General features: G+C 46.3%; 3 non-coding genes across 3 annotated transcripts; 1 reads left to right on the top strand and 2 right to left on the bottom strand.

Moving 5' to 3' along the window:
• Positions 1-2,930: 2,930 nt before the first annotated feature.
• Positions 2,931-3,002, top strand: trnaw-cca (transfer RNA tryptophan (anticodon CCA)). The gene has a single exon. It is a non-coding gene; the product is annotated as a tRNA-Trp (tRNA).
• Positions 3,003-13,109: 10,107 nt separating this feature from the next.
• trnak-cuu (transfer RNA lysine (anticodon CUU)) lies at positions 13,110-13,182 on the bottom strand. Its single transcript has one exon. It is a non-coding gene; the product is annotated as a tRNA-Lys (tRNA).
• A 4,176-nt stretch (positions 13,183-17,358) lies between these two features.
• Positions 17,359-17,431, bottom strand: trnaf-gaa (transfer RNA phenylalanine (anticodon GAA)). Its single transcript has one exon. It is a non-coding gene; the product is annotated as a tRNA-Phe (tRNA).

Here is a 17,431-nt window from a genome sequence, read left to right on the forward strand (position 1 = left end):
TCCGTTGACATGCCCCTCACCACTACTTTAGTCACCTCTTCAAAAAAATCAATTGGGGTTGATTAGGGTCGATTTCAATTATTTGAAATCTCACCACATGACCCGAAAATTGATGGCAAAATCGAGTTTTTCCTGTAAGTCCTGAATTGAAGGGAAAGGCGCAACAAGCATGTTGGAAAAATGAAAAGCAGAAACTGTGGATGAAACTTGCAAGAGTGAAAATCCCTGTATGTTGGAAGACTCAGTCCCCAGTGGTGGAGAGGATTGGGATTTCAAGCTGTCTCACAGCTCACACACACACCATTGGCTCATTTAATCACCATCAACAACTGGAATACATCAACACTTAATCTTCTATACACAAGGAAATACACACCTTTCCGATGCAATTTTTCCGCATAATTTAACCCTTTTAGCCCCGGTATCATTCTGGTGAATCTGCGCTGCACCCCCTCCAAGACCAATATATCCTCCCTGAGGTGTGGGGCCTAGAACTGAATGCAGTGCTCCAAATGTGGTCTCAGCAGAGTTTATATAACGATTTGTGCACGTATAACCCCAGGTCCTTCTGTTCCTCCAACCCTTTTAGAATTGTGCCCTCTAGTTTATATTGCCTCTCCTCGTTTCTCCCACCGAAATGCATCACCTCGCATTTTTCCGTGTTAAACTTCATCTGCCACGTGTCTGTCCACGCCACTGGCTTGTCCATATCCTCTTCAAGTCTATCCTCCTCACTGTTCTCTACCCTTCCAAGTTTTGTGTCATCTGCAAATTTTGATATTGTACCCTTTACTCCCAAGTCCAAGTCATTAATATCTATCAAGAAAAGTAGTGGTCCCAGCACCGACCCCTATGGAACACCATTGCCCACCTCCCTCCTGTTCGAAAAACAACCGTTCATCACAACTCTCTGTTTCTTGTCATTTAGCCAGTGCTGCATCCATGTTGCTATTGCCCCCTGTATTCAATGGGCCGTAATCTTGATAGCACGTCTGCCACGTAGCACTTTATCAAACGCTTTCTGAAAGTCCATATACACCACGTCAACTGCATTGACCTCATCTACCCTCTCTGTTACCTCATCAAACAACTCTATCAAGTTGGTTAAACACGATTGGCCTTCAACAAATCCCTGCTGGAATTCCCTAATCAATCCACACTCGTCCAAGTGACTGTTAATTCTATCCCCGATTATCATTTCCAAATCTTTCCCCATCACCGAGCTTAAACTGACTGGCCTATAGTTGCTGGGTTTATCTTTACACCCTTTTTTTGAACAAGGTTGTAACCTTTGCAATTCTCCAGTCCTCTGGCACCATTCCCATGTCGAAGGATGTCTGGAAGATTATGGCCAGTACCTCTCCAATTTCCCCCTTTACTTCCCTCAGCATCCTCGGGTATATCCCATCCGGACCAGGTGACTTATCTATTTTAAGTACAGCAAGCCTTTCCAGTACCTCTTCTTTCTCATTTTTTTAGCCCATCCAGTATCTTAACTATATATTCCTTTATCGAGAATCTGGCAGCATCTTCTTCCTTGGTAAAGAACAATGCAAAGTACTCATTTAGTACCTCTGCCATGCCCACTGCATCCATGCGTAGATCTCCTTTATGGTCCCTAATCGTCCCCGCCCCTCCTCTTACTACCCGTTTACTGTTAACATGTCTGTAGAAGCCTTTTTGATTCCCTTTTATGTTTTCCGCGATTCTTATACTCTCTCTTTGCCCCTCTTATTTCCTTTTTCACTTCCCCTCTGAACTTTCTATATTCTCTCTGGTTGGCACTTGTGTTATCAACCTGACACCTGTCATACGATACTTTTTCCCGCTTCATCTTACTCTCTATTTCTCTTATTATCCAGGGAGCTCTGGCTTTAGTTGCCCTACCTTTCTACCTCGTTGGAATGTACCTTCTCTATCCCCGAATCATCTTCTTAAAAGGCGCCCACTGTCCAATTATAGTTTTGCCTGACAATCTTTAATTCCAATTTACCGGGGCCAGATCTGATCTCATCCCACTGAAATTGACCCTCCTCCAATTGAGTACTTTTACTTTAGAGTGGACAGAGTCCATTTCCATAGCTATTCTAATCCTTATGATACTGATCGCTGCTCCCTAAATGCTCCCCCACTGACACTTGCTCCACTTGGCCCGCCTCATTCCCTTGCACCAAGTCCAGCAATGCCTCCTTCCTCAGTGGGCCAGAAACGTACTGGTCGAGAAAGTTATCCTGAACACATTTCAAAAATTCTTCCCCTTCTTTGCGCCTTATATTATTGTTATCCCAGTCTATATTAGGATAGTTGAAATCCCCTGTTATCACTACTCTATGGCTTTTGCAACTCTCTGTAATTTCCCTGCAAATTTGCTCCTCCATATCGGTCCCACGAGCTGGTGGCCGAAAGAATACACCAAGTAGTGTAATCGGACCTCTATTGTTCCTTAACTCGAACTCAGTACCCAGTAGAAATCCCCTCGTTCCTGGGAACTTTGTATTAAGCAGAAGTTAGCAGCAAAAAGTGTTCGTGGTGGGACTGAGAAATGCTGAAACAGCCGGCACCCTGTAAAACAGAGCTCCAAGTATCGGTTTAAATAAAGTCCTGAACTGACAGAGCGGCGGGCAGATGAGGATTGAATTAAATCCCAATTCACTGAATCTAAACAAGGTTTAAATAAGTGAACCTGTCAGGAGTGGGATTCCTGAGCTTGTGTGTGAGCTGAAACTGGATCGGTCCCGTTCTGCAAAGACTGAATGGCAGGCGGCTCCCAGACAGGGCTCAGGCCGGGACTGGCAGCTCTCCGCTGGGAACGGCTGGATTGGAGAGCGGGGCTCCTGCGGTGTTGCTGCTGCTGCTTCCGCCTCTTCGAGACGCTGTGGCGGTCGGTACCGATCTCCCTCCAATGGATCCGGCTCCAGGTGGGCGCTGTGGACCTCGTGGCGCAACGGTAGCGCGTCTGACTCCAGATCAGAAGGATGCGTGTTCGAATCACGTCGGGGTCATTGCATTTTCGCAACGTTTCAGTGTCACTCTGTTTTATCGCGGGGCAGTCTTTCAGGGATGGTCTGTTCACTGTGTGTAAAATAATATTTATCACAGAATGAACGCACCACAGAAGGAGGCCATTCAACCCATCAATTCCTTACCTGCCTTTTGTAAGACCAATCCCATTGGTCCCATTCCCCGTCCCTTTCCCCGTGGCCCTGCATTTTCCCCTTCAAGTATTTATCAAATTCCTTTTTAAAAGCCACGATTGAATCTGCTTCCACCGCCCTTTCAGGCAGCGCATTCCAGATCATAACTATTCGCTGCGTAAAAAAGATTTTCCTCATGTCGCCTTTGGTTCTTTTGCAATCACCTCAAATCTGTGTCCTCTGGTTCTCGACACTTCCGCCAATGAGAACAGCTTCTCTTTATTAACTTTATCTAAACCCTCCATGACTTTGAACACTTCTATCAAATCTCCTCTGAACCTTCTCTGCTCGAAGGAGAACAACCCCAGCACGGGGTAAATGCGGTCAATTAGCTCCAATTTATTTATTTGGGCATGAAACAAAACGTGAAAGACTGGCGAGGGGTTGTCCGAACGGAGCTCACTGCTTTCAGACAATAAATCCAATCACTGCGTGGGCGCTGGGTTCAAATCTCACGACTGATAGAATTTCTGGCAATGTTCATTTTGACCTGTTCGCAGAAAACCCGATTGTCGTGCGATGGAGCAGAGGATGTGATAGAAGCTGAAAGTGGAAGTGCAGATATTAGTTTCATCACAGTGACTGGACACGTTTCCACAGGTTCGGGCCTCTCACCTTAAGATTCTTTCCAGCAGAGTGGGACAGGTGATCAGAGTGACCGGACTCCAGCGGCGCAATCGGTCAGTGCGCGGTCCTTATCTGACAGAACAGGGTCGGGAAATACCGAGGTTGTTAATTCGAGTCTCACCGTGATCAAACAATCCTTTTGCTTGTGAACATTTCGACCGGAGTTGAAGGTACATTTGGTTTGTTCCAAAATGCATCTACTTATTTGTAATGCCATGTGGTTCCTCCGGACTGCGCTGTTGCAATAGCAGATGAGATGTTCAGTATTACTTGTTTACAGGAGAGAGGCTGCAGTTTTGGAAACACAAACTATGATTTTGATCCATCCACAAATTGTGGGATTTAACTGGAGCTTTGAACCAGCGCCTTAGACCGCTCAGCCAGGATACTTTCCATCCTACACTTCAGGAGCTAGTTTTACAGGAATAGAATTACTACAAGCAAGAATTCTACCCCTCCAGCACCAATGCTCACACGGCAGCAGGATGCATGTGTCCAGTGAGAAACCTGTCTGAAGGAACATTCAGTCTGACAGAGCCGGAAGTCCAGCAGATTGACTTTCGGTCTGAGCAGATGTTGAGTCTCCTCCTTGAGAGAGTTTCGCCAATCCAGTTCAGAGTGGATTAATAATCATAAATCCGGGTGTGACTGGAGCCACTTGTGTAAGATGAAGTGTCGGGGGCAGTTTCACATCCTTGACGGACATTAATGATCCGGTTGCGGATTTGCTGCAAAATTTCACTTCCCAGCTCCCTGAACTAAAACCCAACTCTGGTGGGACTCGAACCCACAACCTTTGAATGTCTCCTCCAACCATGAAGTTGAAGTCGAACATTGCGTCACAGAGTCAGTGATGCAACGTGAGGGAGAGTGGGGATCCTGTGCTGTGGTTGAGGCGGTCAGGCCGCTCCTGTTTCCGCCTCTCACATTCCGAGAGCCGGGGCGGCAGTCTGCACCGATGGCCCTCCAATGGATCCGGCTCCAGCCGCTTGTTGTGGGCCTGGTGCAAGAACAGTCGCGTCTGACTCCACATCAGAAGGCTGCGTGTTTTGAACCAGGTTGAAATCACAGCATTTTCACTGTGGCTCAGGGTCCTGCCGACTGATTTTAGATCGGGACAGTGTTTTAGCGATGGGATGTTCAGTGTTTGTGCAACAATATCAAAATTAAATTTGATACATTAATGAGCTTCTGTTCTGTTACTTTCTATTTACACCCTCTCCAGTTTTATGTAGAAACAGTTAACAATGTTTCAGGGATGTGGTGTGCAGTGTTTGTGGAATCAGTGTAATTAAATTTGTTCCTTCTCCAACCCAGACCCTTATCATTAGATTTGTACATTCACCCTGTTTAAAATAGGTTACTCAGTGAAATTAGCTTCCATCATACAGATTCATGGTGGGACTCTGAATTATCCCTGTCGATGTCGAATGAAGGGGAGTATCTCTTTTATACAATTTTTAGCAACGTGTTGAGGAGAATCCTTGTTTCTGTTGAACATGATGTAAGAAAAATGGACAGCGAACTTATGATTGTGCAATTCTTCTTGTTTGTACAAAATGTTTTGTCATTCGTTCGCAGCAATAAAAAATACACTTTACCCAATGGCTCAAAAGGTAAACTTGTTCCATACGGGAGCTGGGAAAGGCCTCTCGATCTTTCCGCCGATCAACAATTGAAAGCTGAATAATTTCACCCGTTACACCGTGACACCAGGCAGCAGATTTGCCTCCCGAATTTTCCCGACACGACACTTCAAACCGATGAATCCCTGCTTCACGGAAAGAAGAATTGTGTGTTTGGTTCTTTAGATTTAAAGATGTCGTGCCGGCCGCTTTACCATTTCAGCTCTCGCCAATCGCCCCCTCTCCCTCCTATAAACAAATAAACTCTCGCCTGCTATTGTAAGACGGGAGGTCAGAGGAGCCTCAGTGCCCACATGGGGACATGAAGAAGTCGATGTGTTATGGAACCGGTTGTACCTTGAACTCCAGTCAAAATGTTTAGAAGGTTCAACTACTTTAGATGGCGCTGAAACTCACAACCCCAGCATTTCATACAGTTTTGGTCTCCATACTTAAGAAAAGACATACTTGCTCTCGAGGCAGTACAAAGAAGGTTCACTCGGTTAATCCCGGGGATGAGGGGGCGGACATATGAGGAGAGGTTGAGTAGATTGGGTCTCTACTCATTGGAGTTCAGAAGAATGAGAGGCGATCTTATTGAAACATATAAGATTGTGAAGGGTCTTGATCGGGTGGATGCGGTAAGGATGTTCCCAAGGATGGGTGAAACTAGAACTAGGGGGCATAATCTTAGAATAAGGGGCCGCTCTTTCAAAACTGAGATGAGGAGAAACTTCTTCATTCAGAGGGCGGTAGGTCTGTGGAATTTGCTGCCCCAGGAAGCTGTGGAAGCTACATCATTAAATAAATTTAAAACAGAAATAGACAGTTTCCTAGAAGTAAAGGGAATTAGGGGTTACGGGGAGCGGGCAGGAAATTGGACATGAATTTAGATTTGAGGTTAGGATCAGATCAGCCATGATCTTATTGAATGGCGGAGCAGGCTGGAGGGGCCGATTGGCCTACTCCTGCTCCTATTTCTTATGTTCTTATGTTCTCGAGCGTATAATTATTGTAGAAATAACGCGCGCTGACCGATTGCTCCACTGGAGCCGCGCACGGTCTGTGTCCCCAGTGCTCCCATCAAACAGCTTCATCCTCGGTCTCTCAATTATCACTTCCTGATCTTTCCCACACAGAAACCTCCAACCAAGAGGCGATTCGTTAAACATCCACAGTGACCTTTAAAAGCCGTGGCTTCTGAAACAAAACCCCAGACGATAAGAACTTCTAATTATATTATTATTATTAACTTAATGACAATTATTTTCATGCTACTTTGAGGATTCGGGTAAATTGGGAGATGAAACGAAGAAACTCTCTCTGGGCTGTCGGTGATTGGAGAGATGGGCGTTATTTCATTTGAAAACCGAGGCTCGGAACTTCCTGATGGAGAAGTGTGACAGAAGATTGTGGTTAGTGGCAGTTGCCGGGGAGATCGAGAGGAGAGGGAGAAAAGTCAAAGTCACAGCTGTGACAGCTCAAGTGCTCTGCTTATCTGTAATATTTAGACAGTAATGTACAGTACAGGACAAACCAGTTTGGTATCGGTTATCAAAAATACTAAAAGTCCCGGGTTCAAAGGCGGATTTGTGAAGAGGGAACTGATTTAACCGCCAGACCGAAATCATTCCCCATGAATCTGAAGCGTCTTGGGGAAAACGGCAGTGCGAACTGTTCTGTTCGTGTCATGACTTGAAAGACCCTCCAATTACCGACAGTATCTTTGAACGAGTTGTGCAGTAAAACCGCGATTGAAGCCGCTTTGCATTCGTCAAACGTGTCGGTGACGATATTGGGGTTGATAAGGGTCGATTTCAATTATTTGAATTCTCACCATGTGACCCGGAGATTGACGGCAGAATCGAGTTTTTCCTGTAAGTCCTGAATTGAAGGGAAAAGCGCAACAAGTAGGTCGGAGAAATGAAGAGCAGAAAATGTGGATGAAACTTGCACGAGTGAAAATCCCTGTATGTTGGAAGACTCAGTCCCCAGTGGTGGAGAGGATTGGGATTTCAAGCTGTCTCACAGCTCACACACACACCATTGGCTCATTTAATCACCTTCAACAACTCGAATACATCAACACTTAATCTTCTATACACAAGGAAATACAAACCTGTTCTCTGCAACTTGTCCGCATAATTTAACCATTTTAGCCCCGGTATCATTCTGGTGAATCTGCACTGCACCCCCTCCAAGGCCAATATATCCTCCCTGAGGTGTGGGGCCTAGAACTGAATGCAGGACTCGAAATGTGGTCTCAGCAGAGTTTATATAACTGGAACAGAACTTCCACCCCTTTGAATTCCAGCTCCCTTAAGATAAAGGCTAAAGTTCCATTGGCCTTTTGAATTATTTTTTGTAACTGTCCACTGACATTTAGTGATTTTGTACTTGGACCCGTAAACATCTTTCCTCCTCCACAGTTCCCAGCTTCTCACCAGTTAGAACATATTCTGATCTATCTTGCTCAGGTCCAAAGTTCACACTTCCCCATATTGAAAGTTTGAACAGACTGGGGCTCTTTTCCATTGGAAAGAGAAGACTGAGGGGTGACCTGATGTGGGACTTTAAGATTATGCAAGGGTTTGATAGGTCAGATGTAGATAAGGTGTTTGCAATTTTGGCGGTGAGGACTCCAAAACCTTTTTTTATATTCGTTCGTGGGATGTGGGCGTCGCTGGCGAGGCCGGCATTTATTGCCCATCCATAATTGCCCTTGAGAAGGTGTGGTGAGCCGCCTTCTTGAACCGCTGCAGTCCGTGTGGTGAAGGTTCTCCCACAGTGCTGTTCGGAAGGGAGTTCCAGGATTTTGACCCAGCGACGATGAAGGAACGGCGATATATTTCCAAGTCGGGATGGTGTGTGACTTGGAGGGGAACGTGCAGGTGGTGTTGTTCCCATGTGTCTGCTGCTCTTGTCCTTCTAGGTGGTAGAAATCGCGGGTTTGGGAGGTGCTGTCGAAGAAGCCTTGGCGAGTTGCTGCAGTGCATCCTGTGGATGGTACACACACTGTGCACCGGTGATGAAGGGAGTGCATCTTTAGGGTGGTGGACGGGATGCCAATGAAGCGGGCTGCTTTTTCCCTGAAAGTGTCGAGCTTCTTGAGTGTTGTTGGAACTGCACTCATCCAGGCAAGTGGAGAGTATTCCATCACACTCCTGACTTGTGCCTTGTAGACGTCGGAAAGGCTTTGGGGAGTCAGGAGGTGAGTCACTCACCGCAGAATACCCAGCCTCTGACCTGCTCTCGTAGCCACAGTATTTATATGGCTGGTCCAGTTAAGTTTCTGGTCAATGGTGACCCCCAGTATGTTGATGGTGGGGGATTCGGCGATGGTAATGCCGTTGAATGTCAAGGGAGGTGGTTAGACTCTCTCTTGTTGGAGATGGTCATTGCCTGGCACTTATCTGGCGCGAATGTTACTTGCCACTTATGAGCCCAAGCCTGGATGTTGTCCAGGTCTTGATGCATGCGGGCTCGGACTGCTTCATTATCTGAGGGGTTGCGAATGGAACTGAACACTGTGCAGTCATCAGCGAACATCCCCATTTCTGACCTTATGATGGAGGGAAGGTCATTGATGAAGCAGCTGAAGATGGTTGGGCCTAGGACACTGCCCTGAGGAACTCCTGCAGCAATGCCCTGGGGCTGAGATGATCGGCCTCCAACAACCACTACCATCTTCCTTTGTGCTAGGTATGACTCCAGCCACTGGAGAGTTTTCCCCCTGATTCCCATTGACTTCAATTTTACTAGGGCTCCTTGGTGTCACACTCGGTCAAATGCTGCCTTGATGTCAAGGGCAGTCACTCTCACCTCACCTCTGGAATTCAGCTCTTTTGTCCATGTTTGGACCAAGGCTGTAATGATGTCTGGAGCCGAGTGGTCCTGGCGGAACCCAAAGTGAGCATCGGTGAGCAGGTTATTGGTGAGTAAGTGCCGCTTGACAGCACTGTCGACGGCACCTTCCATCACTTTGCTGATGATTGAGAGCAGACTGATGGGGCGTTAATTGGCCGGATTGGATTTGTCCTGCTTTTTGTGGACTGGACACACCTGGGCAATTTTCCACATTGTCGGGTAGATGCCAGTGTTGTAGCTGTACTGGAACAGCTTGGCTCGAGGCGCAGTTAGTTCTGGAGCACAAGCCTTCAGCACTGCAGCTGGGATAGCCTTTGCTGCATCCAGTGCACTCAGCCGTTTCTTGATGTCACGTGGACTGAATCGAATTGGCTGAAGACTGGCTTCTGTGATGGTGGGGACATCGGGAGGAGGCCGAGATGGATCATCCACTCGGCACTTCTGACTGAAGCAAACGCTTCAGCCTTGTCTTTTGCACTCGCGTGCTGGACTCCGCCATCATTGAGGATGGGGATTTTTGCAGAGCTTCCTCCTCCCGTTAGTTGTTTAATTGTCCACCACCATTCACGACTGGATGTGGCAGGACTGCAGAGCTTTGATCTGATCCGTTGGTTGTGGAATCGCTTAACTCTGTCTGTAGCATGTTGCTTCCGCTGTTTAGCACGCATGTATTCCTGAGTTGCAGCTTCACCAGGTTGGCACCTCATTTTTAGGTACGCCTGGTGCTGCTCCTGGCATGCTCTTCTACACTCTTCATTGAACCAGGGTTGATCCCCTGGCTTGTTGGTAATGGTAGAGTGAGGAATATGCTGGTCCATGAGTTGCCACAGTTTTGCCCATTCACCTAATCTATCAATATCACTTTGTAATTTTATGTTTTCATCCACACTGCTTACAATGCCAGCAATCTTTGTGTCATCGGCAAACTTAGATATGAGACTTTCTATGCCTTCATCTGAGTCGTTAAAAAATATTGTGAATAATTGAGGCCCCAAGACAAATCCCCGCGGGTCACCACTAGTCACATCCTACCAATGTCAGTACCTACCCATTCTCCCTACTCTCTGTCGCCTTTCGCTCAGCCTACTACCTAACCAAGTCCGTACTTTTCCCTCGATTCCATGGGCTTCTATCTTAGCTAACAGTCTCTTATGTGGGACCTTATCAAATGCCTTCTGGAAGTCCATATAAATAACATCCATTGACATTCCCCTGTCCACTACTTTAGTCACTTTTTCTGGAGGTCATCCACTTTGGATCAAAAAAGGATAGATCAGGGTACTTTCTAAATGGTGAGAAGCTGGGAACTGTGGAGGGTCAGAGAGATTTAGGGGTCCGTGTACAGAAATCACTTCAAACTAGTATAGGTAAAAAAAAACGATGATTGGGATGTTCGTAACGGCTGGTCAGCTTACTTGCTTAAAACAGACCATAATGTTGTAATCGTGGGTTTGATTCCTGTATGGGCTGTTAAGGGGCTTTATTTTGGGTTTTCGGAACTTTTAAAACCCAAGCTTTACAAACAGATTCACAAACAAATTCACGGGGACAGTTTATTGAATAACATCCATTGTAACTTTACCCCTGGGCCGGAGAAACACGTCTTTCTTTTTATTTGTCTTTCGCCGGTTTGCAGAGAAACGTTCAACTCGCGGCCTGTTCCCATTAATGATCATCAGCAGCAACAGACAGACAGAGCGGGTCTGACCGCCCCGAGATGTGGAAAAGTCATCAGTTTGGAACAAATGCATCAAATCAAATAGTCACCCGGCACCGAGAGAGACAAAACCAAGAGAAAAAGGCAGAAGGTAACAGAGAAATAAAAACCAAATAAAGACGATATAAATATGTCCCATCCTTGATGTCTCTCAAATCCATCCCCAATCCTTCAGTGGTGGGAATAAAATTTCTCTGTCAATAAATGCGAGAATGGACCCAAAGAAGAAGAAACGAAACAATCAAAAACTGCCGAACCCGGGATTAAACCAAGGACCTTTAGATCTTCAGTCCAATGCAATTCCAACTGAGTATTTGGACCCCAGAGCAAATGCAACTTTGCGCCATTGTCTTCCAAGAAAATATAACCCCTCCGAAGCCCTGCTCCTCCTGTTCATTACCGCACTTCATAGATAAACATCGCACTCATATATAAACACCAACAGTTCATATATAAACATCACACTCATATATACACACCCACAGTTCATATATAAACATCGCACTCATATATACACACCCACAGTTCATATATAAACATCGCACTCATATATACACACCCACAGTTCATATACAAAAATAGCACTCATATATACACACCCACAGTTCATATATAAACATCGCAATCATATATACACACCCACAGTTCATATATAAACATCGCACACATATATACACACCCACAGTTCATATATAAACATCGCACTCATATATACACACCCACAGTTTATGAAACAACAGCGCACTCATACTTACACTCCGAGTTTATAGGAGGGAGATTGGTTCCGACCGCCGCTTGGGCTCTCGGAGTGGGAGAGGCGGAAGCAGCATGGGCCGTACAAACTGTGGATCTCATTCTGAATACAAGCCGATAGATCATCCTGTGAAATTACATTGTACTTGGGTATGAGGAAGGGCAATGGGCTCTGAGAAGGGTTCAGGGAGTCTAATGGCTTCTTCGTGGCGATCCGGTGGGGCAAGGGGATCCCAGAGAGGGGAAGAGACTATTAGAGTGTATCAGAGAGTGTAAGGGGATCTTAGAGAGGCGAAGGGACTGTCACAGGGTATCAGAGAGCGTAAGGGGATCTTAGAGAGGCGAAGGGAGTGTCACAGGGTATCAGAGAGTGTAAGGGGATCTTAGAGAGGGGAAGGGAGTGTCAGAGGGTATCAGAGAGCGTAAGAGGGCTCAGAGAGGGGAAGGGAGTATCAGAGGGTATCAGACAGTGTAACGGGATCACAGAGAAGGGAAGGGAGTGTCAGAGAGTAGCACAGAGTGTAAGGGGATCTCAGAGAGGGGAAGGGAGTGTCAGAGGGTATCAGAGAGTGTAAGAGGGCTCAGAGAGGGGAAGGGAGTGTCAGAGGGTATCAGACAGTGTAACGGGATCACAGAGAAGGGAAGGGAGTGTCAGAGAGTAGCACAGAGTGTAAGGGGATCTCAGAGAGGGGAAGGGAGTGTCAGAGGGTATCAGACAGTGTAACGGGATCTCAGAGAGGCGAAGGGAGTGTCGGAGGATATCAGAGTGTAAGAGGATCGCAGAGAGGGGAAGGGAGTGTCAGAGGGTATCAGACAGTGTAACAGGATCTCAGAGAAGGGAAGGGAGTGTCAGAGAGTATCAGAGAGTGTAAGAGGACTCAGGGCGTATCAGTGGGTAAGGAGCATTTTGCGGGTATCAGAGAGTGTAAAGGGCGCTGACAAGGTTCAAAAAGGATAATGGACTCTCGGACCATATCGGAGAAGATGAGGAGCTCAGGGAGAATCAAAGAGGGTAAGGGGGTCTCCGGAGGTATCAGAGAGGCGAATGGATCCAGAGTTGGCATCTTCTAAATCTTACATTTTGAAGGCATCAACACATTTAATAACAGCAAAAAATGAAGCCGGTTGAACCGATAATCTGTCCGTGTCCCATGTGGAGGGAATGAGAAGATAGAATCGGGAGGGGCTGGATATTTTGCAACGCTCACGGTTTCCTTTCACACAGCTCAGTGTTGTGTCTGTGACTGTAACTGGATTTCATGAACTGGAGATAAGAGGTCGCACTTTGGACCTTTCATCACCCAGTTTGAGAAATAAAACACGAAACGCCCAGCGTGGGGCTCGAACCCACGACCCTGAGATTAAGAGTCTCATGCTCTACCGACTGAGCTAGCCAGGCCGGCTTCAAGATGCTTTCCCATCCTATTATTGTAGAGAGGCAGCTGTTGATTTTGCTGCAGGGGTTCAGTTTGTCTGACAATCCCAGCGTCGCTCCTTCTGTGCACTCGCTTTTCATTCTGGAGTCAGTCTGATGCCTTTTCCCCGTCCTCCAGCACCGCGCTGAGCAGGAGAGGAACATCGAGACAGGAGAGGGCCACTCAGCCCCTCTTTCTGCTGTCCCATTCAATTAGATCATGAGGTGGTCTGTAACTCAACTCTGTTTCCCCGCATTGGAAACATATCCCTTGGGACCCGAACCGAAAAAAGATCTGTCAATATCAGTCTTGTAAATTTGAATTGAGCCTCAATCCACATCCTTTGGGCCGAGAGAGTTCCTGTTTTCAGCCGTATTTTGTTTGCGAAAGTGATTCCTGATTTCTCGCCTCATTAATCGAGCACTAATTTCAAGATTAAGCCCCCTTATTATGCATTCCGCCAACAGAGAGAGAGGAAAAAAGGCCGCCTTAAGCGGAGATTGAACAAAGGATCTGTGGATTTTAATTCGAACGCTACCCCATCTGAGCTATTTCTGTATTCTGTACATGCAATGTTTAATTTTTCTTTGAAGATCACATAAACGTAGGTGCGATTTCCCTCTCGGTGAACAGAGTGCTTCGGAGTAATGAGAGCGAACAAACCGTGGATCTGATCCTTAACACAGACTGGTAGATCCACATGTGGAATTAAATCGCACTTGGGTAGCAGAGAGTTTAATGGCTCCTGAGAATGAACCAGGGAGTCTAAGGGTTTATTTGTGTGGATCCGGTGGGGCAACGGGATCCCAGAGGCTGTCAGGGAATCAAAGGGCTTCTCAGGGGTTATCAAGGGGTGTGAGGCTATGAGGTATCAAAGAGTTTACGGCACTCTCAGAATTTATCAGAGAGGGCAAGGGACTGCCAGATGTTATCAGAGAGGGCAAGGGACTGCCAGATGTTATCAGGGAGAGTCAGGGTGTGTCAGTGGGTAAGGGGCCCTCCGAGCGTATCAGAAAATGGAAAGGGCACGGAGGAGGTATCAAGATAACAGAGAGGGAGAGAAAACGCTCCTGAAACCCGGGACTGAACCCTTTAGATCTTCAGTCTGACTGAGTTATTTCGGTGCTCTGGACATCCCGGAAATTCACTCGAGGGTCTGTTAGAATCGCAACAAAACTCTTCCTACAATCGCAGCCTCTAAACCTCCACCCAGGACTTTCAATGGTGCAACTTTGATGAACTTCTGCTACTTTTTAATTTGTTCTCAGCAGTAACTGTTCACATCCTTTATCTGGCCCATGACATGGCATCTAGAAGAAAATGTCGATTGCAGCTTCACTGAAGCGGGGGACGCTTTGCACTCGTAAAAAAATCATACGCGAAAGAGACGGTTTGAGCGAGGCGACACCAGGCCAGAGCAAAGGTCAGTTAATGTTTGCCGAGTGGCGAGAGGGAGAATTTGGAACTTCTGTGCGGTTGCACTGTGACTTTCCCAGATCTGCTTGGAGCGATATTCCCTTGAATTCATCACCTACAGGGACAATTTGATTCTCAGTTCCTGTTTTCTCCTGGTGCGCTTCTGAGATATAAAAAAATGAATGGATGATATCAACCTGAACCTCGTCACGGACACGCTACAGACTCAAAGCTCAGCACAACTCCAATCTGTTTCAGTTGGAAATTGTTTCCCAGGGATGGACAGTAATGCGCTGTCTGAGGCTGCATTCGCTGCTTTCCGCCGGCAGCGGGTGATTGGAGAAAGCGGGGCCGGACAATGTTACTGCTGTCACGGCCTCACTCACTCGGGGAGCTGGGGAAGCAGCGAAAAACTGATGGGTTTGATGCTGCGTCAAAAAAGCGGCTTCGAACTGCTTTTGTTAACTGAGGCAGCGCTGCAGGATCCTTTAACGATCTCTCACAAATAAACTGAAACCTGTCGGAAGGTGAATAATATTTCACTTTAATCGTGAGCCCTCCTTTTGAACCTTGTCTGTCAAGAAGTATTTCCATCACCTTCAAGCCATTCTCGGTTTTTTGGATATTGTTCAGATACCTGTTATCCAGCGGCAGGTGGAATATCAGCCGCGCTCAGCTGGCAATGTTTACGGTACATTTTTCTGTGAACAGAACGCACATTCGAAACCTGGAAATGCGAAACAACGAATTTTAAGGTAAAAGCTCCCTATTGTCCCCGGGTGGGCTCGAACCACCAAACTTTACAGTTAATAACCAAACGCGCGAACCAATTGCACCACAGTGGCCATCTTGAGCCATTAATTCACCGAGCTCCCGTTTCAGCTTGCAGCGATCAATGTAACAGCTGTCTGACCATCAGTTTACTTTTCCAAAATAAAGGGTGTGCAGTTTGCACGAGTGAAAATCGGTGCCGTCTTCTTTCTGAACATCAAACTCCCCTTGCCCCTAAATGCCTGTATGTTGGAAGACTCGGTCCCCCAGTCGGAGAGAGGATTGATTTCTCGAGCTGTGATTCACCATTCTCTGTCCCAGTATTGCAGAAAATGAGATGAGATGAAATGAGCAGGTCAAACGAGCAGGTCTGTGACACTACACGGTGTCTACAAAGTTGTCTCTTGCACTTACAGTGAAGCGGACGGCAGTTTTCACTCTTAAACCAGGAACTATGATGTTAAGAAAGTATGTGGCCGAGAAAGACTTGATTTCAGCGCGGTGACACTGGGCCAGAGTAAAGTTCAGTTAATGCGATTGCCGAGTGGGGAGAGGGTGGATTTGGAACTCCTGAGCGGCTGTGCTGCGCATTGTCCAGATCTGCTTGGAGCGATATTCACTTCAATTCATCACTGACAGGGACAGTTTGATTCTAAGTTTCTTTTTTCTGGTGCTCGGTGAGATTTCAAAATTGAAAGCGGCCCATACCGACCCCAAACTCGTCACTTACACGCTGACAGATACAAGGCCGTCACACTCTTCACCAGTGAGATGAAAGCGGAGAGCGATTTCACGGTCGAATACAATGGCGAACAAAACTCATTCAATGAAAGTGCAGGTCATTGAGGTGCCTTTAAAGTCCTGATTGTTTGAACTGAACTTCTTCCCAAAGCGTTTGAGAGTCACGTGGAGCGATTTGGGGACTTCTTTTCCCTCTTTGCAAAAGTTTCAACCGCAGTTCAAGATCAAAAGTCGAGGGCAGAATGAGACGCCTTCCTGAAATTTGGGAACCAGAGAAGCAGATTTGAGTGCAAGGTTCTGTTTATTGTGAAAAAGCAAATAGAACATTCATTCCGGAACGATCCAGAATCCGATCAGCTCGAAAAGCAACGGTTACCCGTGATTTGAACACTCAGCCTTCTGGTGGCGGAATAAATAATGTTGATAGAAGCAGGAAGTTGAAAAGTGGGAATTGATAAATTAAGTGAGTGGGCAAAACTGCGGCAAATAGAGTTCAATGTGGGGGAGAGCGAGGTCATCCACTTTAAATCTAAGATAAATCAGAGTATTTTCTAAATGGTGATAAACTAGGAACTGTGGAGGAGCAGAGAGATTTTTGGTCCATGCACAAAAAGTGCTACCAGCCAGCGCACAGGAACAAAAATTAATTAAACAGCCGAATGTGCCGTTCGTCCGGCCGGTTAACTTATTTGCATAGAGTTTACCGTAATATCATGATCACGGACTCGATTCTTGTAATTTATTTTATTTATTTCGGTTTTTTGTAACTTTTAAAATCGAAGCCTTACAAAAGAAACCCACAGACAAATTCACGGGGACAGTTTTTTGAATAACATCCATTGTAACTTTACCCCTGGGGCCAGAGAAACACGTCTTTTTATTTGCCTTTCTCCGGTTTGCAGATAATCGTTTAACTCACGGCCTGTTCCCATGAATGATCATCAGCAGCAACAGACAGACAGAGCGGGTCTGACCGCCCCGAGATGGGGAAAAGGCATCAATTTGGAACAAATGCATCAAATCAAATAGTCACCCGGCACCGAGAGAGACAAAACCAAGAGAAAAAGGCAGAAGGTAACAGAGAAATAAAAACCAAATACAGACGATAGAAATATGTCCCATCCTTGATGTCTCTCTATTCCATCCCCAATCCTTCAGTGGCGGGGATCAAATTTCACTGTAAATAAATGCGGGAATCGAAGCGAAGAAGAAGAAACTAAACAACCAAAAACTGCCGAAACTCGGGATCGAACCAAGGACCTTGAGATCTTCAGTCCAACGCTCTCCCAACTGAACCATTTCGGC

The sequence above is a fragment of the Heptranchias perlo genome, unplaced genomic scaffold (genome assembly GCF_035084215.1).
Source record: "Heptranchias perlo isolate sHepPer1 unplaced genomic scaffold, sHepPer1.hap1 HAP1_SCAFFOLD_1372, whole genome shotgun sequence".
Classification (NCBI taxonomy): domain Eukaryota; kingdom Metazoa; phylum Chordata; class Chondrichthyes; order Hexanchiformes; family Hexanchidae; genus Heptranchias; species Heptranchias perlo.